This window comes from Canis lupus, chromosome 11 (assembly GCF_048164855.1).
Source record: "Canis lupus baileyi chromosome 11, mCanLup2.hap1, whole genome shotgun sequence".
Taxonomy (NCBI): Eukaryota; Metazoa; Chordata; class Mammalia; order Carnivora; family Canidae; genus Canis; species Canis lupus.
Window position 1 is genome coordinate 4,427,287 of NC_132848.1, and position 27,682 is coordinate 4,454,968.

At 39.4% G+C, this 27,682-nt stretch overlaps 1 long non-coding RNA gene across 1 annotated transcript in view; it reads left to right on the forward strand.

The window, feature by feature from the left end:
- Window positions 1-10,393: 10,393 nt before the first annotated feature.
- LOC140642437 (uncharacterized) overlaps window positions 10,394-27,682 on the forward strand; it is a 59,168-nt gene continuing 41,879 nt past the window's right edge. Inside the window, exon 1 of the long non-coding RNA XR_012038860.1 lies at window positions 10,394-10,570. This is a non-coding gene — a long non-coding RNA (uncharacterized lncRNA). The remainder of the gene's footprint in view (window positions 10,571-27,682) is intronic.

Consider the following 27,682-nt stretch of genomic DNA (forward strand, 5'->3'; position numbering starts at 1 on the left):
TTTACTGTGCACTACTCTGTGCCAGGCAGCATTCCAGATATTGAGGTTATGAAGGTGAACAAGACAGAAGAGTTTCCTGCCTTCAGAGAACTTAGTTGGAAGCGTGTAAATGTGTGGAGCAGACAATGAAGGCAGTGACATATAAATGATTGGACACATGCTACTGGAAAAAGAAAACCAGAGTAATGAGTGGGATTAGTGTTGCAAAAAAGCTACTCTACAGAGATGACATCTCTGCTGAATGAAGAGAGGGAGATAGTCATGTGAAGATTTGGGGGAAGGATGTTTCAGGTGAAGGGATCAGCTGTTGTAGCTGTCCTCATGCGGGATCACTCTTGGCATGTTTAGGGCAGAAAAGGGATGACTTTTAGGAGGTGGTGGGTTTCTATTTCTGTAGGACTAATAGAATTAGTAAGCTTCTCCTGCTGTGTGTAAGTAGAGGACAACTATGGCCTTTTCCAAGCTCCACTGGGGAGTCACAGACATTAATGCAGGGAGCCGAACTTACAACATTAGAATTCAATTTAACACACCTTTGAGAGGCTGTGTCAAGGGGGCATACTCTTGCTTCCCTCATTCCTCAGGCTGTGCTTTGATCCATGTCAATTTTCAGAATAATATAGAGGAAACTGCAAACTCAAATAGGAAACTTCAAGTCTATCATTTTATTTTTCCGTTTTATAGTTTTCCCTTCTGTTCAGGTTCTGTTCTGACAAGCCAAGGCTTTTTTGGCAAATCAGCTGAGAAGTAAACTTAAACAAATGAATATGATTATAGAGATCCAGCCTACCAGGATTACTCTATTAGAGAACTTGTTTAAACAAAGCTACTTTCTCATTCCTGCGACTGACAAAACTGTAGGAAAATCACTCATGTTTGAAAGCAAAGTGTAGTAAAGTGCTATATTATACCTCTGGCTTGTCAAAGTGAAAATAAACAAACAAACCACAAGCAACAATACATTGCTGAAAATGATAGGTCAGAGGTTTATTTAAAAAAGGAGAAAATCCAAAAAATCAGACAGACAATTTGATTCCAAAGGTTGATAATAATTGTGAAATAAAAGCTTTATAAAGAACAGTATGCCATGATTTTCTAATCTTGACTGTATGATCGGGTCAATATATTAACAAATAATAGCTTTGGGGAAAAATTACCATCCTGATTTCTCAATGGAAGAATCAAAATCAATCTACATTAAAAATTTTTTTTATTGGAGTTCAATTTGCCAACATATAGCATAAGACCCAGTGCTCATCCTGCCAAGTGTCCCCCTCATTGCCCATCACCCGGTCACCCCCAACCCCCCCGCCCACTTCCCCTTCCACTACCCCTTGTTCGTTTCCCAGAGTTAGGTGTCTCTCATGTTTTGTCATCCTCGCTGATATTTTCACTCATTTTCTCTCCTTTCCCTTTATTCCCTTTCACTAATTTTTATATTCCCCAAATAAATGAGACCATATAATGTTTGTCCTTTTCCGATTGACTTATTTCATTCAGCATAATACCCTCCAGGTCCCTCCATGTCAAAGTAAATAGTGGGTATTCGTCATTTCTAATGGCTGAGGAATATTCCATTGTATACATAGACCACAGCTTCTTTATCCATTCACCTGTCGATGGACACCGAGGCTCCTTCCAGAGTTTGGCTATTGTGGACATTGCTGCTAGAAACATCGGGGTGCAGGTGCCCTGGTGTTTCACTGCATCTGTATCTTTGGGGTAAATCCCCAGCAGTGTAATTCCTGGGTTGTAGGGCAGATCTATTTTTACCTCTTTGAGGAACCTCCACACAGTTTTCCAGAGTGGCTGCACTAGTTCACACCCACTGTTCCCACCTACCGTGCAGGAGGGCTCTCCTTTCTCCACATCTTCTCCAACATTTGTTGTTTCCAGTCTTGTTAATTTCCCCCATTCTCACTGGTGTGAGGTGAGATCTCATTGTTGTTTGGATTTGTATTTCCCTGATGGCAAGTGATGCAGAGCATTTTCTCATGTGCTTGTTGGCCATGTCTATGTCTTCCTGTGTGAGATTTCTCTTCATGTCTTTTGCCCATTTCATGATTGGATTGTTTGTTTCTTTTGCTGTTGAGTTTAATAAGTTCTTTATAGATCTTGGAAACTAGCCCTTTATCTGATACGTCATTTGCAAATATCTTCTCCCATTCTGTAGGTTGTCTTTTAGTTTTTTTGACTGTTTCCTTTGCTGTGTAGAAGATTTTATCTTGATGAAGTCCCAATAATTCAGTTTTGCTTTGGTTTCCCTTGCCTTCATAGATGTATCTTGCAAGAAGTTGCTGTGGGCAAGTTCAAAAAGGGTGTTGCCTGTGTTCTCCTCTAGGATTTTGATAGAATCTTGTCTCACATTTATATCTTTCATCTATTTTGAGTTTATCTTTGTGTCTGGTGTATGAGAGTGGTCTAGTTTCATTCTTCTGCATGTGGCTGTCCAATTTTCCCAGCACCATTTATTGAAGAGACTGTTTTTTTTTTTTTTTTTCTTCCAGTGGATAGTCTTTCCTGCTTTGTTGAATATTAGTTGACCATAAAGCTGAGGGTCCACTTCTGGATTCTCTCTTCTGTTCATTGATCTATGTGTCTGTTTTTGTGCCAGTGCCACACTGCCTTGATGACCACAGCTTTGTAGTACAACCTGAAATCTGGCATTGTGATGCCCCCGGCTCTGGTTTTCTTTTTTAATATTCCCCTGGCTATTCGGGGTCTTTTCTGATTCCACACAAATCTTACGATGATTTGTTCCAACTCTCTGAAGAAAGTCCATGGTATTTTGATAGGGATTGCATTAAATGTGTACATTGCTCTGGGTATCATTGACATTTTCACAATATTTAAATTCTGCCATCATGAAGTCTCTTGAATCCTTTATGCTTTTTTCTAGAGCCACCAGTAGCTTTATAACTGTACTTCTGAATTGGTTTTCTGACATTGAATTGTAATCCAAAGTTTGTAACTCTGTGGGAGAGAGGACTGTTTCTGATTCTTTCTTTTGAGGTGAGTTCTTCCTTCTAATCATTTTGTTCAGTGCAGAGTGGCCAAAAACAAGTAGTACTTGATAGAAGCACAAACTCTTCTCACTGTAGCATTCCAGCTGTTCTCTCTTTAAATCTCAGGCCGAATTCATAGGTTTTCAGGATGATTTGAAAATTATCTAGGTAAGTTTGTGGGGACAGGTGACTTGGGGACCCTACTCTTCCGCCATCTTGCCCCGCTTTCCTCAATCTACATTTTGAATGCACATGTTAATCTCTGAATGGACACCTGATCTCAATGGTAGTTTGATTTTTAAAACAATGTCAATAAAAAGTTAGTCATCAGAAGTGTTCATGGCGAATATGGAACCAATGAACAGTGGATAGAGTTGATGGTGTGGAAAGATTGAATAAAAACTAAATTCAGGGCAACCATGTGTTCCAGGCACCCAAGATAGTCCCAGTTCATACCTATTATCCCAACATAATCATTAATAGCAGCTCTCTTTCACTCTCAAAAATGTTTTGTTGGCTAGAGCACAATCTAAAAGTAACAGTCCTCCTCAAGATGGAGTCTATCTGCCTAGCAACTTTGCCTTTCACAAGAATTTCATCCACATCCAATTTCAATGAATGTGCTTCATCCATTCATTCACAAATATTTCTGAAAAGTCCAACACCAGATATTTTTCCAGTCACTGAAAATGACAAAAAAAAAAAAAAAAAAAGTAAGAAACAAGTATACCCCTCAGGGGCCTCAGAATATGTAAGGATCAGTACAGGTTGGACATAAATTGTTTTTCTCAATTCAGTGCAATGAGCATTAATGAGAAGACACTATGTGTTAAGCACTGACCAGGTCCCCAAGGAAAGAGGTGAGCAAGACAAGGTCTGCATCTTTAAGGAGTCATGCTTGATCTACTTGTCTCTATTTATTAATCTGGTGATTAAAAGCCTCCAACGGCTTCCCATTTCACTTGGAATAAAATCTGAGCTCTTTATCATGGTCTGGAGGCACTGATCTGGCCTCTGCCTGCCTCTGTGACCTTATTTCACATGACTTCCCCCTGGTTCACTAAACTCCAGACACATTGTTCTTCTCTGTGTTCCTGGTATGGTCTGAGCATGTCTCTGCCTCTGGGAGCCTGCACATGCCATTTTCTCTATTTATAAACACTTCCCCCCAGTTATCCTGTGGCTGGTTCCTTTGAATCTGTTGTGCCTGGGCTCAAATGTCATGTCTCCCCTCTCTATGCCCCGTTTTACCTTTATCATCCTCTGAAAGTGATTTTGAAATATGTGTTGCTTTTTTGGGATATTGTCTTATGAAATGTAAGCAGACTCTTGTCTGTTTTAGTTACCCTCAAATCCTTGTACCTAGAGCAGTATTTGGGCATAGGAGGCTCTCAGCAAATGTTTTTGAGTGAACGAATAAGTAAACTTAAAGTCTTTTTCCTCGAGTTTACGCTAATGTCTCACAATTCAATAAACATTCTTAAAAGCCTTTGTCTTTCTCCTTTTACATGATCCTTTTTGCACTTTGAGTTCTTGGGCTTGTTATTCTCAGTCCATTCTCTTGACAAAAGAGTTATTTTATGTAGCTTGCCCAATACACCAGTGTTGACTTTTGAAGCTCACACAGGTACGGAACTGCTCTGGTTGTTGTCTTCTGTGCCTCCCTGTTCTAATAAAATACAAACCTGAGAAGATTTTCAGTTATTTCTCTTGCCTCCTTTCATACCTGGGGAGTGAATACCAATCCATTTCAGTCTGAAGGGTCAGTAAGAGAGATCTGTGACCTGATCCTGGCAGTGGCGGGAATGTGTTTGGAATTAGAAGACAATACTCCTAGTCCAGTGTAAACAGGATAAATATTTTGAATATTTAATCCTGTAACGGTGACAGTTTGTTCTCTTTGGAAAAGGGGCTACTGACATAGTTGAGCAATGCCTCATTTGTCCTTAGTTCACAATCAGTTGGTCAGTGAGGGAGTTAAACTTGCAGTGTAGGCTACATTACCTCCATACCTCAAATAAGGACGATAGCCAGACCAACTTATTTGAATTATGCATAAGCTTTGCCATCCTTTTACATGGAATGATCTTGTATTTCCTCTAAAATCAACAATTCAACTTCTCAATGAAATGCTGTGGATCTGACTGGGGATAAAAAGAGGTGCAATTATTTAAATGTGGTGCCAAATACAGTGTCTTGCATGCCACGAGCACACTTACTCATAGTTCTCTCAACAGTCCTTTGAGGTAGGCAAAGCAGGATTAACCCATTCCTGAGTTTAAAGAGTTGACGTTTTTTGGACCAGAAAATGGCAAAGGGAGAGCTTATTTCAGATCTTCTGAGGCTGGTCCACTGTGATTTCCATTATATCATACTTTGTCCCTCTTTTCCACCTTACAGTATATTTGACTTGAGTATATCACTTTATTTTTAGTTAATTTTTTTCTCTTGAATGAGACCAATGTTGCAATTTGTACTTCATGTCTCATGTCTCATTTTATTCATCATTTACACAGAATCCGCTGGCAGCCAATCAGATTTGAAATAAACACAAAGGAATGCCAGTTGTGTTTTCGGAGTAGAAGATACCAACAGGGGATTGATGTGCAAGAAATCTCATTGGCTGAAATGCCCATGAAGAATAAAGGAAGAACAAGGAGGAGGAGGCAGGGAGAGTAGGAGTAGACAGGACTGACACCCTTGAAAGGAGAGAAAGATGGAAAGACTGGGTAGGAAGAGGTCCCGCAGTATCACAGGTCTGAGACATTCTGAGCAGGTCAGTGAAGAGTCCCTGAGCTAAGTCCTCCCTACCCCTTAGAGTAGGGATTGGCAAACTATGGCTCATGGGACAAATCCAGCCTGCCTCCAGGTTTTGTAAATAAAGTTTTATTGGAATAGAGTTGCACTCATTCTTTTAAATATAATTTATGGCTAATTTCATAATAAAATGGCAGATTTGAGGTGTTGCAACAGAGTTTATGGCTGGAAAAATTAAAAATATTTATTACTTGACTCTTTAGAGAAAAACATTTACTGATTCTTGTTTTCAAGTAATATTATGAGGGAATGGCCCATTATGGTACCCTCATCATGTTTAGTTACTGCCTGAGAATAGCCCTAAGAAAAGGTGGTCTTGGTGCAAATGCTGCCTCTGGGTAGACGCAAAAGTGTTGGAGTTGGAAGCTTTTAATAAGATATGTTTCTCATAACAGGTTCTTATATAGGGAGATTTTTGTGGGGCATCTCTGTGACTGCCACATAAGGAGATCCTAAGTAGCCATTAATTAAATACTTTGGTTAGAAAGGGATTGCCAACACATTGTATTGGAAGTGGCAATACAGAAACCATATGGCTACAAATCCTAAAGCATTTACTATGTGACTCTTTACCAAAAAAGTTTATCAACTCTTGGTATAGATGAAAAGTATGATTTATCCCACAAGGGAGGTGGTTCTTTCCAATAAATGGGCAAATTACAATTGGCCCTTGAACAATTCCCTTTGCAGTAGAAAACCCATACATAACTTTGACTTCCCAAAAACTTAATTACTAATACCCTACTGTTGACCAGATGCCTTACCAATAACATAAATAGTTGATTAATACATATTTTGTGTTATGTGTATTATAGACTGTATTCTTACAACAAATAAGCTAAAATAAAGAAAATGTTATTAAGGATATAATAAGGAAGAGAACATACATTAATAGTACTGTCTGTATTCATTGGAAAAAGCACTGCATATGAGCGGGTCCATGTAGTTCAAACCCATGTCGTTCAAGAGTCAACTGTAATAATCTGCTTCCTAAAGCAATTTCTTATAAGACTGCACAGCAAGAATCATTTTTCTAGGATTGGACTTGATCAACTCTGTTTTAGTTGATAAAGCTGAGTTGCAGAGGGAGGCACAGGTATTGGAAGGAATAATGCATGGTTGGAAGACTGGGGACCTTGTCCAGTATTGGCAACTACTTACCTTTGTGACCTGAGTGTACCATGTCCCCTTCAGGCTTCAGCAGGCCCATTTGTAAAATACGAGGTTTAGACTAGAGGGCTGTTAATTCTTTCTTCTTCTAACTGCAGCAAGAGTGTAATACAGAGAAGTACTAATCAAAGAGGTTGGCCTGAGCCAGCAGCCTGGGCCTTTGGTAGACTAACCAGGTGAAGATGATCCAGCAGGGATGGGAGGTATTCTCTACCCAGTGTGGAAAAAACTGTAGTGAGGGAAGATTTGAAATCTTGCCATAACACAAATTGTTCCATTTTTAAGTTTCAGAATAATCCAGATGTTATTTATGGAGATGTTCAATTACATGATACTGTGGTCCATCAAGTAGAATCATTCAGTAAGGCAGCTAATGTGGGGCAGCCTTGCGGAGTCTGGTTGGTGGTTGCAGCAGGGCTCTGGTGCTGGGACACAGAAGTTTTCTTCTCGCTTGCATGATCTGCTCCATCTTGTTGGAGGAAAGCGAGACGAACATGTGCTTATTACCTGTGTGTGTGTGTGTGTGTGTGTGTGTGTGTGCATGCACACGCGTGCATATGGGAGGAGATAAACACCAAGGCAGTTCAGAAAACACCACTGTCTTTGAAACCCAGACACTAAACATTTTGTACATGTGTAATATAGACTGTACTTGTTTGGTCTTCAGCTATAGCTCTGCGGTAATAGTACTAGTGTCAAATTCCCAGCAGGGCTGAGACGAGTTCCTAAGAAGGGAGAACAGTTCTCCCAGTAATACTACACGTAGGGTTATTAGAAAATAAACATAGAGGATGCCTAGTTAAATTTGATTTCAGATAAACAATAAATTTTTTAGTGTCAACATTTGTACTGTATTTGACAACCCTAATTTAATGAGATCCATTTCCAGGAACAGTTAATAAATAGAGTGGATTTTAATACGATGTAAAAGAATTGGAAGGAATGAGTGCACCCTAAAATAGGGGGAGCCATGGTCATTTTAATGCCTGTCCTTACCATCTTTTCCCATCCTCTAGCCAAGTATGTGATATATTTTTAAAGTGATAACATAAGAAATAAGCTTTAACTCTATCCTTTGGATGATCAGAATTTGAGGAATCTACTAGAGTCCAATGGTAACTACAGAGCTGACCCAGACCCATATCAAACATTGTGATAATTGAGTTTTTTGAGTCAAAGCAAGGGTGAGATGGAAAACTATATTATAGTTGAGCTAAGAATATATCCTATCATTTTATGGGAAATAAACTGTCCTGGAAATATAAACATCTCTTTTTGGACCTTATCTGAATCCCACTGAACTTATAAAATGTGAAACTTCTTAGTTGATTCAAAGCAACAATGAGAAATGTCACCCCTAGACCCTTCCCCAGTAGGCAAAAAACATTGATAATACTGTCACTTGGAGAATTGTGGAGAACTAAAGTGATTTCCTAAGAAAAAGAAAAGAAGGCTACAGTGAAAAAGTGAAAAAAACTTGCCACCATGAGCAGAATGACATTATAAACTTTCCTTTGCAATATCTTTCTCTATGATTGTTCATTGTAAGTCTGTGCTTATGCCAGCATAATTTTGACAAGCCTCAAAATACCTGCAACTATAATTGCAGGATTCCTTTTTTGACAAAATTTGATCTACATCGGGGGGTAGGGAGTTGCTAGACCTAAAGAATCATCATGAACGTGTTAACAAAAGCAGACCAATTTAACTTGAGTTTCATCCCTTAAGTTGCACAGCGATATTTAGAAAGTTAACCTTCACAAGGTTAGAAGCTGCTGGCAAAGTTCCTAAACACTGAAACCTTTTGAGATCTTTAGCTCCTTTTTCCACACAATGTTTCTCTTCCTTTCATCCAATAACTCTTGTCCCAGGGCACAATCTCCCTCCAATTCCCTATTGCCTTATTGGCATGCAATTAGCCTCATAATTGACCCACACTGTGCTTAACATGGGGACTCTAATTTCTCATTTCTCATCATATATTGCTTTAAAAAATTTACAGTCTCAGCTCATCTTACCTTCTTCCCAACTTAAAATCTGGCTGGCTTTTTGAGATCATGCTCAGGACATGTCTGTTTATATTGTCGTGTTAGTCTGCTGTCTTCCAGTCTCTGTCACAGCCGGCCAGTGTTTCGGTTATCCACTGCTGCATAACAAATGACCCCAAATTTTGTGGTGTCAAAACACAACTGTTTTATTATGCTCATCGACTCTTGGGTCAGGAATTCAGACAGGATTTAGGGGAGATGGTTTGTCTCTGCTTTTAGGTGTCTGAGACTCAGTTGGGAAGGCTCGAACAATGGGGGGCGGGGAGTGACTTGACTAGCTGACGGCTGGAATCAACCAGAGACTTCTTCATACATATCTGGTGCCTGGGCTGGGGCGCCTCAAATGTTGGGCTTAGCTGGAACTCTCAACCAGAATAAATACACGTGGCTCTCCATGTGGCTGGAGCTTCCTCAGAGCATGGTGACCTCAGGGTAGTTGTACAACTTACATGGCAGTTTGGGACTGCGAGAGCAGATGTTCCAGCAGCAAAAGGCAGATGCTGCATTTTATGACTTGGCTTCAGAAGTCACAGAGCGTTACTTCCTGTGTACTTTATTGATTAAGGTGATCACAAGCCTGCTGAAATTCAAGGACAGGAAGCATAGACTTCACCCCTTGATGTGAGGAATGTTCAAGAATTTGTAGCCTTGTGTTAGGATTGCCATGCAATAGCCGATGTTAGGTAGATTTCTTATCTATTTGAAAAGCAGAGTCAGCTACAGTGGGCAACCTAGACATTGCTCACCCCAGATGTTGCTCATATGGAGATAGTAAGCATAAAGATGCATTGAATTTGTAACCAACAGGGAGTGAAACATATGCAGAGAGAGAGAGAGAAAGAGAGGTTTAAGAGTACCGGAGATAGAGAGACAGACATGCTTAAAAAGGAGGTTCAAGACCTCTGGAAGATGTGCTTCAGGGATGTATGTACCCCTGAAATTGGTTGAAATATTTTGTATGTGGATTTTGAGAGCATTTTTTATTGTATATGTGAAGGCTTTCACCTCCAAAAATTTAAGAAATACCAATTTGAGGCAAGCCAATGTAAGCTAGAGTTGTGTGAGGAAAGAGGCCATGCATGTTTCATATCAAGGAAGCAGTTTGTGAGATGTTGAAACTAAAACAGGTAAATCAGCCAGGATGGGTGGAGTCCTGATGTGTTGGTCCACAGACTCAGGTATGCAAGAAATTGTGTATTTAAATTTTTCTATGCATCAGTTTAAATCTGGTGCTAAATCCTTCTTCTACTGAGCTCCCCAACCTCACATCCACCCTGGGGATGCGCCAATGACTTGCAGTTCTAAATATAGCCAGACGCCAGGGCACTGTCGATTACTAACCGGGCACTGTGATCTCACACCATGTGGTTTCCCTCAGGTTCAGACATCGCTCCTACACCAAGTATCCTTGGGATTTTAGGAATTTGCTGCTCAGGAGTCAGTGAACTGTGTGGTTTTTCCTTAGTGTTTTGCCATTTCCATAAAGGGAATCTAGTGACCCATCAGCCTTCATGTCCTGTCTGCTTTGAGGTAAGCTCACTATTTTCTCCCTCGACCTGTCTCTTCTTTCCTCTCCCTTCTGTTCACCTGGACAATCTCTTCCATGGTCTGGGGCTTTTCTAAAAACAGAAAGAATAGATGACTTCAAGGGACTTTTGTTTTCTCTTCTGTGAATCTCCTATGGTAACGAGATGCAAGTCTATTACCTGTTAGAAATGGGGATGGAAGAAAGATTAGAGAGGACAAAATATAGATTATCATCTCAAAAATACATCCTGCTCCTTGAGTCTTATTTCACTGGTAGGTGGATCTCAGTATTGATCAGCAGTTAGTGAAAATCTTTTGGCCTTTTCTCTATGCTTATTGTCTTATGCCCTCGAAATGGCTTCAGCCACTAGAGACATAGTGCCTACATTCCAACAATTTATATATTGCCCATCTTTTTTTTTTTTTTTTTTTTTTTTAAGAGAGCAAGTGGGCAAGAGAGTGTGAGCAGGGGTGAGGGTGGGGGAGCAGAAACAGAGTGAGAGGGAGAGAGAGAATCTCAAGCAAACTCCATGCTCAGGGCAGAGCCTCACATAGGGCTCAATCTTGCAATCCTGAGATCATGACCTGAGCTGAAACTAAGAGTCTGTTGTTGCTTAACTGACTGAGCCACCTGGGTGTCCCAATGTATTGTCCATCCCAACCTTAGGTCATCTTCTAGGTTGACCCCAGGTTTACTCACATAAAGCACTATAATTTGGTAACCCTAGTGCCATCATATCACTGTAGAATCTCAGAATTTGAAATCAGAATATAATCTTACCTTGTACTTCATGTCTCAGGGTAAGAAAAAGAATGTCTTCATACCCTGAGATAAACCAAGCAAGCAAAACCAGGGTTACTCTATCTAGTGTTATTTCCCAAAGTGTCTGAGATTTCGATTGCTTTTATGTAAGTCATTAATGCTTTACTTCTGAGTTTTTCTTTCCTAAAAGAAGACAAAGGTCCGATCACTCTTTTGCATGAACTTTCCTTCTAGCATTCCTAATGATGGACATCCAGCCTTGCCACTTCCGGAGTGGAGAATTCACCACTGCTAAAAAAAGCCTCTAACAAGTTTGGTCCACTCCAATCACTAGAAAATAATTTCTTATACTGAGCCAAATTTATCTTTTTGCAACTTCCATACATTATCTTTTTTTTTTTTAATTTTTATTTATTTATGATAGTCACACACAGAGAGAGAGAGAGAGGCAGAGAGACATAGGCAGACGGAGAAGCAGGCTCCCTGCACCGGGAGCCTGACGTGGGATTCGATTCCGGGTCTCCAGGATCGCGCCCTGGGCCAAAGGCAGGCGCCAAACCGCTACGCCACCCAGGGATCCCCATACATTATCTTGATTTTGTCTTGATTATATACTATAATCAAACCTAGTCCTGCTTATTGATTTGTTCCTTTTAGTATTTGAGGATGGTTATGGGATTTCTCTTTAGTTTTCTCTTCTGCCAATGAAACAGTTACTTCCTTCATCTATCTTATTTCTCAAATAACATGATTTCCACACCTGTGATTGTCTTGGGCATTCTGTTACTGATAAAACTGCCAGGTCACAGATTTGTCTCTCCCACGCCCCTGTTCCCTGAGGTCAAGGACTATGCCTCTTGTTTACCACTATGTCACTGGTTTCTAACATGATTCCTGTTAGAATCATAGGCGTATTGTAAGTACTCAATAAATATGAATTGAAGTAATGAAGTTAAAAAGTGTAGTACCTGGAAATAATTTATAGTGGTTACCAGTAAACAGTTTCAGCATTCTATCTTAAGCTTTTCTATACTTTCCCATTTTAAAAAAAATAATGGGAATATATTACTTTTATAATCTGAAAAGCAAAACAGCACAGCTTTATCTTTTAACCTATTGTACAAGACTGGATATGATATTTCAGATGTAACAGACTAATGCAGACCCTTGTGGAATTATTACTTTCCTTGTACTCATGCTGTAATACTTCTGTTGCAGTTTAATGGTACATTTACCTTTTTAAGTATTGCTCATTCAAAACATTTGTTCTGTGCCTGTTTTGTACAAGCCACCCTGACATGTCTCAGGTAGCTTGGTCTACTCCTATCTTGAATTGAGTTTGCAGTTGCCGTACCTCCGGGTATTTTTCATATGAAGGAAGGAAAGAAGGAAGGAGTGGTGAAAATGCAATAATCTCTCTCTATTGGTCAAGTTAGCTTCATCCTCAGATTGTGAGTTTCTTGAAGCGGAGCTCTTTTTTCTTGGTCATCTTTACACTCTGTGCTTGTCATAAAGTCTTCAAAAGATGACTGGGTCTTGAACATCAAATAATCCTCTCAATCAGTTTTCTGTTCTTTGAAAATAGAATATGCTTCTTGACAAATAAAACGGAGTTCAGCATTTTTTTCTCACATCTATGAACATTGTACATCTTCCTATATCAGGGAGCTGATCACGAACTTGTTTTCTTTTTTCTATTGTACACAGTATTTAAAAATACAAAAAAAAAAAAAAAAAAAACAAAACAAACCTTCCCCACCTTAAAAGTATACAATGAAAGCTTCAAGAGGGCAAATATCATTTTCTTGGAATTTGGCATGCGGTCTAGAACTGTGCCCAGTATTTATCGAGTGCAGAATAATAGCTAATATCTATAGCAAGGCATATATACAGAGTGCTTTACTTGCATTTTTCATTGGATATTCTCAGTAACATAAGAGAGATTATTTTCTCAATAGTGGTTCTATTATTTGATCCATTTTATTGATGAGGAAACACGCTTAGAGAGATTAAGTAGGTTATCCACATCAGATGGCCAGTGAGTAGTCAAGCCAAGATTTGAATCCAGAATACTCAAGATCAGGAGCTGACTTTTTACCCATCATGCTTCAGTACTATCTTAGATGATTGAATGACTAAAAAACATCCTATCATTCTGGACTGTGGCCTCCTAGTACCATTCATGCATTCCATCTCTGTTTATTTACCTTCTAACTTTTTTACCTTTGGGAATGAATTCGGTACATTAAATGAATGTGGCTAGAGCATGAGGAACAAAAAGAAGATGAATAGGATATGGATTTGGAGATAAATGTGAGGGCCAGAGCACACAAGCTTTGGAGAACTTTGAATTTTATGCAAGTGAAATTGAAAGTCATGGAAGGTTTAAAAATTTTTTTAAAAAATTAGCTCTAATTGGATTTAAGCATTTTGTTTGCTGTTGTAGATAGAAGTAGTTGGGGCAAGAGAAGAGGGAATTTAGACTGATTTGGCCATAGTGTTGATGGAAGTGTATGGAACTGGGATGAGTTTTATAGAGGTCCTTAATAGATATTTGTAGAATTAATGAACATATAATAGGTATAAAATACTCAGCATAGTTATTGGCTTGTAGCAAGTACTCAGTAAGTGGTGGTTATTATTATAATAATCATTATCCCTCTACTTCCAAGAAATGAAATGACAGTTATTAGCAGTCATGACTGATCAACTTCCTACTGTGCACTTTATCTTGGTCCCTTTAGCCCTTGCTACTTACTTTATAGAAGCTACTCTCTTAAAGTGACCTCTAAGCTGCTGAAATCAGTGTAATTTTATTTTTCATCCTCTGATACCTCTCTGAGCCTTTGACTTCCTGCTCCTTGACATGCCTTGACACCTGGAATGATATACTCTTCTAATTCTTCTTGCACATCTCTTGGGGCTCTTTCTCTGTGCCTCCTTTTCCTCCTCCTGCCCTCTCTGAATAGAGGTTACTCAAGAATCTGACCTTGAGAGCTTCATTCTTATATGCCAGGTCCACAAGGCCAAGTCCTCATCTCTGACCCTATTTCAAGGTTAGTTCTTCCTTTCCAACTGCTACCTTTTTCTTCCAAAGTCATGACCTAAAACTAGAAGAAGGGAGGGAACTCTATCTGTATCCTTCAGTTTCCTACTGAAGATTATAAAGATATATATAATTGGAAATCTAGGGAGGCACACAAAACATAATTTATCAAGGATAGGGTTCTTATAGAGAACTAAATTTCTGTTGAGGGAATTAGGAAGAGTTTTGAATTTGGCCTCAAATATCCATTCCTAAAATTAATCCTACATGTGCTTTTTGGGGCCAACCTATATGATATTCATTTTTACATTTTGAATAATTCATGTACCACCGACCAGCCCAGTAACATATTTCATTTTAAGGATATATCTATATTTCCTAACTCAGCTCTCAATTCTAATTACTACACTCAATTTCTGTTTCTCGATGGGAAGAGGAATTCTACATAGAACTGAACAACAGATAATGAACTCCATTAAATGGGGTGGACTGAGTAGGGCTTACTGAGAAGATTTAAGCACAAATTGGATTCTCTTTCTTCAGTTAGAAGTTTCATCAACTCTTAAATAGGTAAAAATTTATCAGCAGGTTTGGCACACTTTGAGGTGGGGGCATACCCTACTGTCTTCCTTTCTAGTCTCAAGAGTTCTTTGTGACCCTTTCTGTTAGATCCTGACATACACCTGTTTTCTTAACAAGTTTTTCTTATTATTAAGATGAATTTTGGAAAAGGGGAAAGGGAAGGACTGGTTGGGTGGCTTCCTTAACTTCCTGTATCCTAGAAAATATAAGATCCTTGTTCTTCTAGTACCATGGAGAAAAAATTCTGCTGTTTTAGGAGGTCAGGAGATTTTATGAGATTTCTGAGAGACTTTTAGGTAATATAAAATATGGAGCTTTGCTGGGGAAGCAAGGAAAAGGAAAGCTATTCATGTAGTTTATTCTTCAGATTTCTGCCTTTGGCACAAGTTTCAGGGCCCAAGCTTCTGACCTTGCAGAAGATGAGGGGGTCAGGCAGCTTTTGGGTTTCTTCGAAAGTGTATAGTCTCTACACAGCGCAGGCCTGAAAAGAAGTATCCTCCATGGCACCTTACACATAATGAAGACTTAATAATGGTTAAATAAGTGAGAAAATAGGAAGAAATGGCTCTTTTTACTTTGATTTTCAGAAACATTGAGGATGTCAGTGCTTACTGGTCTGAGTTGATTTGTATTATAGTCAACATGAAAGGAACAAGACTGCACTTTTTTTCTTCCATTTCAATGTCCTTTCTGGCTGGATTTTCAAAATGCTCCAATGTAAAAATTTCTAGCTTCTAAGGTTCTCTATATTAGATTCTTCCATAAGAGAAAGTAACCTTTTAATGTGGTTGTTTTCTTTTTATCCCCATTGCCTATTCCTATCCTCCACTTGCTCTTCAATTTATAACCATGTTCATGTTTTTTGTGACCTTTTGCTTCTATATTTTGTAAAATATGAGTTATTATATTGTGTGTATTAATTATATGGTATTGGGTTACAGATCTTCTATTATTGTTTTAACTTTTTTTTCTGTGAATACTATGATCTACTGGGTAGCTGGGTGAATTTCCAACCCATAACCTTTAGTGCTGTGTGGTCCTCCATGGGGCCCATCTGTAACGTGATCTACTTACTCTTCAGGTGTTGAATATCCAGATGGCCTATGATTTCCCACTCCAAAAGTGGTATTGGGGCAAACGTGCTGGTACCTATCACTCTACTGATGTAGATGATTTTTCAGAGCATATATACCCAGGAGTGGGATTAAGGAGGCATATGTGCAAAATTGTTTTACTTAACTGCAGCCACTTTCTCTGTAGAATGACTTCCTAGTCTGCCTTCCTCCCAGCAGTTATGAAATCTCCTACGTTTTGTGTTCTTGCCAGCTTGGCATTATCCAGATCTCTACTTTTTGCTGGTCCAGTGGATATAAAGTGGTATCCCATTATTGCTTTTTTACTTACATTTTAAAAACTAATACATTTTTACTGTTTCTTTTCATATGTTGACTTTTTGTGTTTCATCTTCCCTAAATTGTTTTCTTTGCTTATTCTCAGTTGGAGTTCCTGTCTTTTCCTTGTTGATTGCAGGAATCCCTGTCAACTTCAGACATTGCAAATACCTTTTCCAAATCTGTCATGTCTCTGTCAACTTGGTCCATGACATGTTCTGTTGAAAAAATCCTTAAATTATCCTAGTAATGCAGAAGCCTAGTGTTATTAGAAGAGATTCATGTTCAACTGGGCAGAAATGTTGTTTGACATAAAACTCCCCAAAAATATTTCCTCTGTCCTTTCTTAATGTCATAAAAATATTATTTTAATAACACGTTAATAAAGATCTTTGCCCTTAACAATATAAGATGTAAGACCAAAAACATTAACTTGATTTTATAAAAATTAAAGTTTCTGTAGACCTAACTAGAGAATGAGGTTTGCTTGTGACATGTGTGTTAAAGAGCTTTCCTATCTAAGTGGAGAAGACTTTTTGAAGAATAATCTTATTCCCGGCAAAGTCTATTTGGCTCAGGGTTGCCTGGAAAAAAAGCACAGACCTGCCCAGGGGCTGAAGAATTTAAATGCCATTGTGTCTTCCATCCATCCTCCAACGAGCAACTTTTCATCAAGTCTTATTAAATATGAATGAAGAGAGAAAGACTCCACTGTGAAGCCACAATGGTTTATACTTATTTGGTTTCTGTTTTCCTTTTTGACCCATTATTATGGACTGAATGTTTGCATCCCCCTCCAAATCCATATGTTGAAATTCTAACCCCCAATGTGATAGTATTAGGAGGTAGGGACTTTGGGAGGTGGTAAATCCAAAAGGTGGAGCCCTCATGAATGAGATTAGTTCCTTAAGAAAAAGACCCTAGAAACCTCTCTCTTGCCCTCTCTACCGTATAAGAATATAACCAGAAAACCATTCTAGAATTCAGAGAGAGTTTTCACCAGAACCTATGCTGGCAACCTCCCTGATTTTGGATTTATAGTTCCCCAATCTTTAATAAGCCTGAACTAAGTAAGATGCCAGTCATTACTGACTAAAAATTAGTGAGAAAAATGTACCTTGGTTCCAAATAAGCTAGGTAGTGAACAAGTTCAAGCTTTATTCATAGTTGAATTTGGTGGTATAGTAATTTGAGTCATGACCTCTCAAAGTTTGTATCCACTTGGAACCTCAGAGTGCAACTTGATTTGAAAATCAGACCTTTGCAGATGTAATTAGTTCAGGTTCTTCATATGAAATCCTCCTAGATTTAGGATGGGCCCTAAATTCTGTTATTTGAAGAGAGGAGAGGACACAGAGCTACAGGTAAGGAAGGAGGCCATTTGAAGATGGAGGTAGAGATTGGAGGTACATGGCCACAAGTCAAGGAAGGCCAGGAATCACCAAATGTGGGGAAAAGAAGAGAAAAGATTCTCCCCTTGAGCCTTCAGAAGGAGCATGCGCCTTCTGAAATCTTGATTCTGAACATCTGGACTGTAGAGCTGTGAGGGAATAAATTTCTATTGTTGTAAGCCTCCAAATCTGTGATGATTTGTAACATCAGCGTGAGGAGGTTAGTACAGGTGGAGTGATGAAATGTCTGCTTTTCAGGCACAGATGTCCAGTGGTTACTGGTACCTGGAAAATCAGACCAGAATGAGGAGATTCTAAAATCTCCTGAGGAACTCACCTGCTAAGAAAGCTATTTGTATTAGTTATTGCTACTCAGAAAGTTGCCTGGTTTTGATGTAAAGACTCTGACACTACAGGTCAGTCCAAGTAATGGTCTAATTTTCCTGACACTTTTGCCACAACTTAACTCAAGTCTTACCTCATGTTCTAGGCATTTTAACTGACAGATAATCCCCAATATCCTTCCTTCATAGAAATGCTGCCTTTCCCCTTCATCTTAGGGGCATTTAAATGGCAGTGAAGATGGGGATGGGAAGAGTTAGGGGGATAAGCCTCATGTGAGTTTTGATGAGAGGGCTTATCCAACAGAAGGTCCATGAACACCATCAATTTATACAGTAATTCTTTGTTGAGAGGTTTGTATATGCCAGGCACTGGAGAGGTACTGGAGAGGGCTGGCTTCTGGCTTGATGTCCTTCTCAGATATTTTCTTCAGATCTGTGTGATCCATGTGAGTGATTGCCAAGCATCTCTGAGGCTGTCTGTCTTTTTCATGAGGTACCTCTTTGTACAAAATGATGCCCTGGGCTTTGACAAGAGCCTGATGCTTCCTCTCTGTGACCTCAACAAACTATCCTCTGACTCTAATCCTTTGACTCCTTTTTGTGTCCTCCTGGGGGTGTATGATCCATCCCTCCCCCTGGCATAGAGCTTTCTAGCTCTTATGTCACGACCTCAGGTGACGTGAACTCACAGAGCTTTGAAAGCCAGCCAAATTTTACTACTCCCTATCCAGTGTCTAGGTCAGGTACACTCTATCTCCTAGATTCCTCTATGATGCCCAGATTCTCTTGGAACCTGACAAGAATGTCTCAGGATTCTAAACTCTATATTACTGCATACTTTAGGAGTTTCTTCTTGGCCACCACTCTCAAGGTTATTTCTAACTCTGGCAAAGATGCAGACACTATAAGAATATTGCTGATACTGAGAGACAAATGTGCCAAGAAGTAGAAACCATAGCATTATGAGAGACAAAGCAGATTATGACTTAATTAGATACATATAAGGAAAGAGATAACATGGAGATATTCACTGCCTAGGAGATGAAATTCAGAGTGGGGGATCAGTGAATGTGAGGAAAATGTTTTATTACTGGAAGAAGTATCTCAGTTGAGAAAGTCTGGGTGGCACTGAGTTGGCTTGGATACCTCCAGGCCTGGGTGAGCCAAAAGCCAGAGATGTTACAGAGATGTTCAGGCGTGCAGTCTGGGTCTCCAAATAGGTCATTCAGGGTCACATTTCCTTTGTGGAGAGTAGAACTTGGGTCCTGCCAGGGTCCATCCCCTGTCAGGTCCGTTAGATGCAGTGGGAAGACGAGTTGGTCAGTATTCTGAGGGGCTGCATGGATGCTTAGGAAGACTTATTCTCAGACCTCATGGTGGCATTGGAGGCTCAGTAACCTTTGCCTGGTAACTGCATCTGTCGGAATCTTGCATTGCAGAGTCTTGGCTCTTGGAGCTACCTTTATTTCAGCTTATTGGAAAGCCTGCTATTGATTAAGATTACCAAACTCTGCCTGACATTTAGAGCTCTTCACAATTTGACCTTTCTCTTTTTTTCATGTTTAATTCTCAGTGCATTTCTCCATTCACCTGTCATCAGTCACAATCATCCCCTCATCATTTCTCATATGTGGCCTTCTGTCAACTAATGCTCAGCCATTGCTCAAGCTATTCCCTTTGCTTAGAATACCTTCTCTTGCTTAATGCCTATGGAAGTTCTACACATTCTTTATGTCTCAGCTTAAATTGCCACCCTCCCCAGACTTCCCGAGGAGGATTTAATGTTTTCTTCTTCCCCTTCCCTCTCCTTTCTAAACTTTGAATGTCTGCTATATAATGTACCACATTTTTGTCCTGTGCTGAAGTTATTTTATATACATTTCTGGTTTCTTATCGAGTTTGGAAGTACCATTTTTGGGGGGTGAAGTCTATATAACTCTGTTATACCTAAGACAATGTTTTGCATTTAGAGACACCTGTTAAGTTGGTTGAATTGAACTCTCTAAAGTTGAGGTAAATCACAGATGTTATTGCATATTGAACGTAGAAGACTGAATGGATTTTCAACATTAAAAATATTTCATTAACATCTGGTACAACATCCCACAAGTCTTTAGATTCTTTTTCTGGGCTCTGCTCCACTTCCTCACCATAGTTCTGAACTGCTTTTGGCTTTAGCCCTTGCTTAGTCTCCAGAAGGACTAAGGCATGCTCTTCATTGGATCTGGGTAGAGCTTGTTGTCCTGGCAGCTGCCTGGTTCACTTGCCAGACCAGAAGGTATCCAAACCCCTCCTGCTCCTAACTGCTCCTCTGTTAATGCTATTAGACTTTTCCTTTCAAGCTGATTCCTCTGTCTCTGGTCTCCTTACCAACATACCCTAGAATACCAGAGCCAGGAATGTATAATAGTTACACATGAACTCTGGAATACTGTTGCCTAGGGTTGAATTCCAAATCTTACCACCTACTATGTGTTGTTTTGAGACAGATACTAAACACTGCCAAAGAAACTTTCAATGGTAAAATAGAAATAATATCAGATCAACTCATAGAATTCTCCTGAGGATTAAATGAGATGCAGGCAAGCACTTAGCAGAGCCTGGAACATAGAAAGATACTTAAATAAATAGTGGCTCCTATTCTTTGTCTCTCTTCTACATATTTTGTTACAAGTATTGTTTGGTACTCTTATTTGTATTATGCCCTATAAATACAATTTATCTTATTCCTCTAAAGTATCCCCATCAGAGATACAGAACGTATTTGCAAGATAAAGGCAACCCTCCATCTTCCTCTGAGCAATCCCTAATCTCCCTCTACCCTCCACAGCTTTTTTCAATATGCTAATATCTGAGGCCATTCATTTTTATTTTCACCTGGAAACTAATGCCCTCACTGTGGAGCTATTCCCTTAATTTCACACTAATTTTTATGGAGAAAGATGTTTTATTATTGTTCTCTAGTATAAAAGAGCAGAGATATAAATAAAGCATCAAGAACAACCCTGTTTCCAAAGCACACCAAAACAAACAAACAAATCATAAACCTGTAACACACTTGGGCTGGTAAAGACAAGGCTCTAAACTTAAATTCCCCTTATGTTTAAAAACCTTCACAAATGTTAAATGAGTAAACTCTTAGAGCAGCTCTTTCAGATAAACCCTTAGGTAGACACACTTTCTATCACAATTTTTGAGTCCATGTCAATATTGCAGGCTCCCTGGCCAGCCTATTGTCCTGTCCCTGAATTATGCATCTCATCTGCCAGTAAGGCCTGAAGTGATGCAGGAGGTAATCGATCGAAGGGCTTAATCAATGTTCAATAGAGGAAGGAAAGTCTAATGAACAAAATATAGGACTGGGAGCTAAGTCAGGTGTGAATTCCAATCTTTTCTTAGCCTGTAAGCAGAAGCCTAACTAGATGATTTCATTCCTAGAGCCCTTTCATCCAACTGCTTTTTGTCTCCCCACAGATGCTGCTCTCAGCTCCAAATCTACTCACGTGGGCAAGTGGTTGATGAGATCAAGAGAAAAAGATACGTAGCAGCAGCATGAGGGCAGGACCTGTGTTTTTCATCATTGTTTATCATAGGTCCCAGTGCGTGCTTGCCTGTGTATGTGTGTGTGTGTGTGCAAGTGCGTAGGTGCACACTTGTGTGCATTTCTTTTCCTTGGTATCTCTGTTTATTGATTCTGTTTCTGACCTTTAACCCTCCAACATTCATTCAATCAATCTCTATATACTGAGTACTGCTCTCTGGGGGGGAACGTGCTGGTGACCAGGAATTCAGATAAAATATAAGAATTCTCACCCTCAGTTCTTAGTGATTTATTAGAAGAGAATGTTTGGCTTTATTTTGTTGCTTTTTTTTATTATGGACATTTTCAGGCATGCAAAAACAAAACAAAACAAAAGGAAAACTGTGAAACAAATCTCAATGTACTTACTATCCAACTGCAAAAATTATTAGTAAATGGCCAATTTTGTTTCCTATCCTCTTTTATCCACTAATTTTCCATCCTACACACAGACTAGATGATTATGAGGCCAATCCCAGTGTTTGCAACCTCCCCAGACGCTTCCTGGGTGTCATCTGAAACCAGGCAGGCCCCCAACACAAATGACAGGGAGAGATGGATGAAAGATGGAGGCCATTCCAGATTGACAGATGGCACGTTTAACAAGCAAGGGAACTTACATATGAGGCTTGTTTTGGTGACTGCAAGATCAACAGATCTTAGCATTTGCCCGCCAGAATCTTGAAAGTTTGTATGGAAACCTTAACTGAGGTCACTCACATATATACCAACCAAATGGTTTCAACACTCAATTCTATCTCAAGGCTACATCCTTGGGGCAGCTTCCGGGAACAGGGAAGGCAAGTGGAATGTGCATTCCAAGGATAGGGAAGAAGGTGAGGAGCCTCTCATTGCAGAAGTCCAACTCATGGGTTAACTGGCAGTCATGTCTGCTCAATAACCAACTCCAACAGCCTACTTGGGCAGGACGGTTTTGATTTCCCTAGATGGAGAATGAAGAGAAGACTCCTGTCTTACCAGTGTTCCTTCTTTCAGTAGCCCTTCTCACCTTCACGGGCTGCTTTCCACACTGCAGAGGCCTATTGAGAGAACCTCAGTCAGACCAGGCCCCTAGAAGAGCCCACTCACCCCTAATGCTTTTCTTTTCTTTTTTTTTTTTTTTAAGATTTTATTTATTTATGAGAGAGAGAGAGAGAGAGAGAGAGGCAGAGACACAGGCAGAGGGAGAAGCAGGTTCCATGCAGGGAGCCCGACGTGGGACTCGATCCCGGGACTCCAGGATCACACCTTGGGCTGAAGGCAGGTGCTAAACCGCTGAGCCACCCAGGGATCCCTGCTTTTGTTTTCATAGAACCCCTCACCTCTGGCAAATTTTAAGAAAAGGGCAAGGACATTGGGTTTGAGTGTGGGACAGGACAGGGCTAATGACCCTGCCCTAGAAAGTAGATGTGAACCCACGGGCTGCTCTGCATGGCCCAATGCCAATGGCTGATCCTGAACTTCCTTCCAGCAGCTTCCAAGGCTCCTTAGGCCCAAACTTGACTAAAGGTGTCAGGTCTGCTGTGGGCTGGATTCTAGGTCATTGCCATTTGTGAGCTTTTTCTTGCTCTATTTTAGGATTTGGTGCTTGGGTTTGACATCAAACTGGCAGGGAGGGAGCTTGAGAAATAAGAGTATGAGAATAAGAGGAGTAGTAACAATGGCAAAAATAGGAGCAAGAAAACCAATACTTACTGAATTTACTCTAGGTAGGCACTCTTCTGAGTCTCTTACACGCACTTACCTGACAGGACAATTCTATAAAGTAGGTAGTATTATTGTCCCCAAGGCACAAAGAATTTAGATAACTTGACCATGGTCACGTGGCAGTGAGAAGCAGAGCTGGAATACAAGCCCCTGCAGCCTCATTCCAGAGTTCGCCCTCTTAACTGCTGTTTTTTTAGTGTTTCACGAACAACCACTAGCCTCTAGGGGAAAAGACGATGGCAAATAAAAGGGAAGGACAAGGGTGAGAGAAAGCCATCTAAAGAAATGAATAAACCAGGGGGTCTGGTTGTACATTTGTAATGTAACAAATATATCATACTAATGCGGGATATTAATAATGGAAGCAACTATGTGTGGGAAGGGACGGGATTAAATAAGAACTCTATACTGTCTGTGCTGTTTCCCCATAAACCTAAAACTACTCTAAAAATAAAATCTTTACAAAGTGGGGTCTCCCCAAGATAATATTGAATAATAAATTCGGATGACTGGCATGGTTGAAAGTAGAAGTTGGAGAAATTAAAACTTTCATGGTTAAAGACCATCAGGGGAGATTCCTCAAAAACTTGATTCCTTATGACTTTAATACATTGTAAGAATCGAATGAGATTCATATGTGTTAAAGCACTGAGTTAATGGAAAAGCTTCATATTTCTGATTTATATTTGCCTTCTTCTTGGGGCTGCATCTCTTCTCTTGTGGTTTCTGTTTCCTGCAAGTATGTCCTGCCAAGTCAATCTCTGTGCTGCTGGAAACTGGTTCCTTGTGTTCTGTGTTGTACCTGTATTTTCTCTTCTTTCTTTCTTTCTTTCTTTCTTTCTTTCTTTCTTTCTTTCTTTCTTTCTTTCTTTCTTTCTTTCTTTCTTTCTTTCTTTTCTTTCTTTTCTTTCTTTCTTTCTTTCTTTCTCTCTCTCTCTTTCTTCTTTCTTTCTTTCTTTCTTTTCTTTCTTTTTCTTTTCCTTTTCCTTCCTTCCTTCCTTCCTTCCTTCCTTCCTTCCTTCCTTCCTTCCTTCCTTCCTTCCTTCCTTTCTTCTTTCTTTCTTTCTTTCTTTCTTTCTTTCTTTCTTTCTTTCTTTCTTTCTTTCTTTCTTCCTTTCTTTCTTTCTTCTTTTTTTAATTTTTATTTTTGTTTCTAAATTGTCCTTGTCCAAAGCACCTTTGCCCCAGAGTGACCCTAAAGACCACTCTGGTCCCACCATAGCCAATACTGGGGATGGAAATGAAGCCCAGGTGCACCTGCGTTAGTGTGAATGGTATGGATTTCCAAGCAAGATCCTGCTTCCCATGCATTTTCATGACTATGGCCCCAGCCATGTGCCCCATAATTATTGACTTATACATTTCCATTTTTCTTATAAATAAAGTGGATTGGGTAACTTCTGTTCCTGGGGGCTAATAGAACTAAGAACTGAGATGTTTAGCGTGCTACAAGTAACAAAACAAATATTCCCCAGACCAGCTAGATACGGTCTAATTTTGCTTATCTGCATGATCCAAGAGGAGATCATGAAGGACCCTGAGTAGGTACATCAAAGTTTTTAACTTAGCTAAATGGTTCAACTTTTATGAGTAGATTATAAAACCACAGGGCAGAGCTTTGACATCTTCATTAGGTTTTATAGCTCTGTGTAGACAGTGCTTAATAAATAATAGAGGCAATACTGCTCAATTGATAAAAATAGATCTTACTACTCAGAGAGCATTTGGGAATTAAGTCAGTTTATTCTATATATTGTAATTCAATCATACTTCAGAAGTTTTAGCCATGGGAAATTGCTAGAACTATAAAAGCAACAAGCCTTCCTTCTTTCCTTTACCAGTTTTTAGGAACCTGTAAAATAATCTAAGAATAAAATCAAAACAGGGAAAAATTAAGCTCACATGTTTGCTAAAAGAAAAAAAACAACCAGAGGTATTATTTAGGAGAAACAAAAGCATGATGTTTGAGAGTATACAAATTTTGAGAATTGTTTCCAGGTGCTACAAGTGAGATTAAAAGCTATTTCTGAATGTTAACCCACAAAAGTTGTTTTACCCGTGAGCAAGATGTTTGGGTAGGCACGCCACCGTTGTGTGAATGTGCAGTTGCCCCTACATGAAGACTCTCAGATACTTCAGAGTATCTCTTTTCAGTGCTCTGTTTCCCACCCAAAGGTCAACACTTCCTTTGGTGTTTTCCTTTGGGAAACACCAAAATCTGAATATCTATCCTAGACACTCAGGTTTTCCAGTTGTGGCTCCTCCCCAAACTAGAGTTAGGATTGCTTAGACTCTGTCCTCTGCTACCCTTTGCTTTGTCTATGAACATTGTTTCCTCTCAAAATGGAACCCTGTCTAGAGGCTCTAGGGTATCTGGTCATAGCTTCAGTTCTTGGCTTTACTCCCCATTATCACAGATGTAGTATTTTCTCAGGCCCTTTATGTTCTTTGTTCAGCATGTGACACTTAATGGGACAGCCCTATTTTTATTAATGGCTGTTGCACTCTGTGGCCATTTACAATGTACAAGTCACTTTTGCATATTTGTGAGCATACAGGACACAAAAATAAATTAGAGCCTAGTAATTCCATTGTTCTTGTATACCCAACCTCGTGTGAATAATTTCCATTGCATATGAGGGTTAGATAAGATGTGCTCTTTTTATCTTCTTATACTGTATACTAGCTATTGGATTTTAGCCTTTGCCTTATGAGGCATGTCTTGGTTGTTATTTATTTTCTTTCTTTGAATGGTCAACATGAAGAACCATTACCATCAAGACAAAACGCTTCTCACATGGTACCACCCTGCACTCCATAGGTTTTGTTCTGTTGGGAAAATGAAACCCCAGCCTTGGACTTCCTTCCATCATATGTGAAAACACTAGCTGACACTTATATAGTGCTTATTATTTCTAGGCATTCACTTAATCTTCACAACAATCCAGTGATGAAAAAACTGTAAATTTCCCTCACTTTATAGATGAGAAATGGAGTGACGAGATGGTTGATGAACTGGCCTGATGTCACACAACCCGTAAGTGATTCAAACCAGATTGCCCGGCGCTAGCAACCATGCTCTTGACTCCTCACTGCCCTGTTTCTGAAGTGGTTGATGTGGCTTATACAGTAATATGAAGGCTAGAAGTCTGTGAGGCTTAGATATGAAGTGTGATGCACGGGGAAGGTTTGCACCTTGCATTATAGAAAATGAACCAGGATAATTAATGGAGATGCCAAGGGGAAGGGAGTTTTGAGTTTCTCATAATCCTTATCAATCTCTGCCTCTTCCAACCTATACCAAATGAATATACAATCCAAAGAAAAAGAATGTGCTTGCCATGAAATATATCATCAAAAGAATTTCTAGTATTCCATTCCAACAGACTGCTGCCTGAGGCCCTCCTTTATAGAAATTCCAGAGCCCCCTCTGTTTGTTTTATAACAGCTTCAAAGGTTACAGATGGTCTCATTGCTCTAAAAATAAATATCTTGTAGATCTTTGAAACTCGAAACCCAGCCATCTCTTGGTACACTCTTGATTAATGGATTCATGAAAGTCACATAAAAATCAGCTTCTAAAGGGTTAGCATCTTTGATTAATATTGAATTTAGGTACTTACCTATTTCTTCATTTGTATGACAAATTTTTAACTTCTGAGGAAAACTTCTAAAAACTTTTTGTGTTAGTTTCTTTGTGAAAAGTTCAAAGCTAAAGCAGGTAGTAGCAGCATTAGACTACAGTAATGAAAAAAATCCACATAATTAATCATTGCTTCAACAAACACACTGGCATTCATCCAAGAAAAGGGAAACTTTAGGAGAGAGTTTGATATCACAACTTATGTTTACCTTGATTAATAGCCTCTTTGGGAAACCCAAAGCAGAAAAGATTATTAGTGGAATGCTCTCTTTCTTTGCCAGATGCAAATGACAGACTGAATTCTCCAGGTATGGAGATTGAATTTTCAGAGTGGGCTTTCTGGGTCCTGAGATTATTTGCTTTCACATGCCCAATTTTTTTATTCATGCATTATTTATGAACTTTCATATTTCACACAACTCTCAGGGACCCGGTAAGCCTCCAACTCATTGATTGATTCCATATCATGTCAAATATTACAACTACTATGTCTGCTTCATAATTCTAAATAAAAATGTTCTCTTGTGCAATTTGCACTTGGAAATGTAGGATGATATTTTCAATTGTATAGAAAAGAGTGTGCTTATATGTACACACACACACACACACACACACACACACACGTAGCCAACTTCTTACATGTTTTTGCAGTGGGTCCGAAGTCTGTG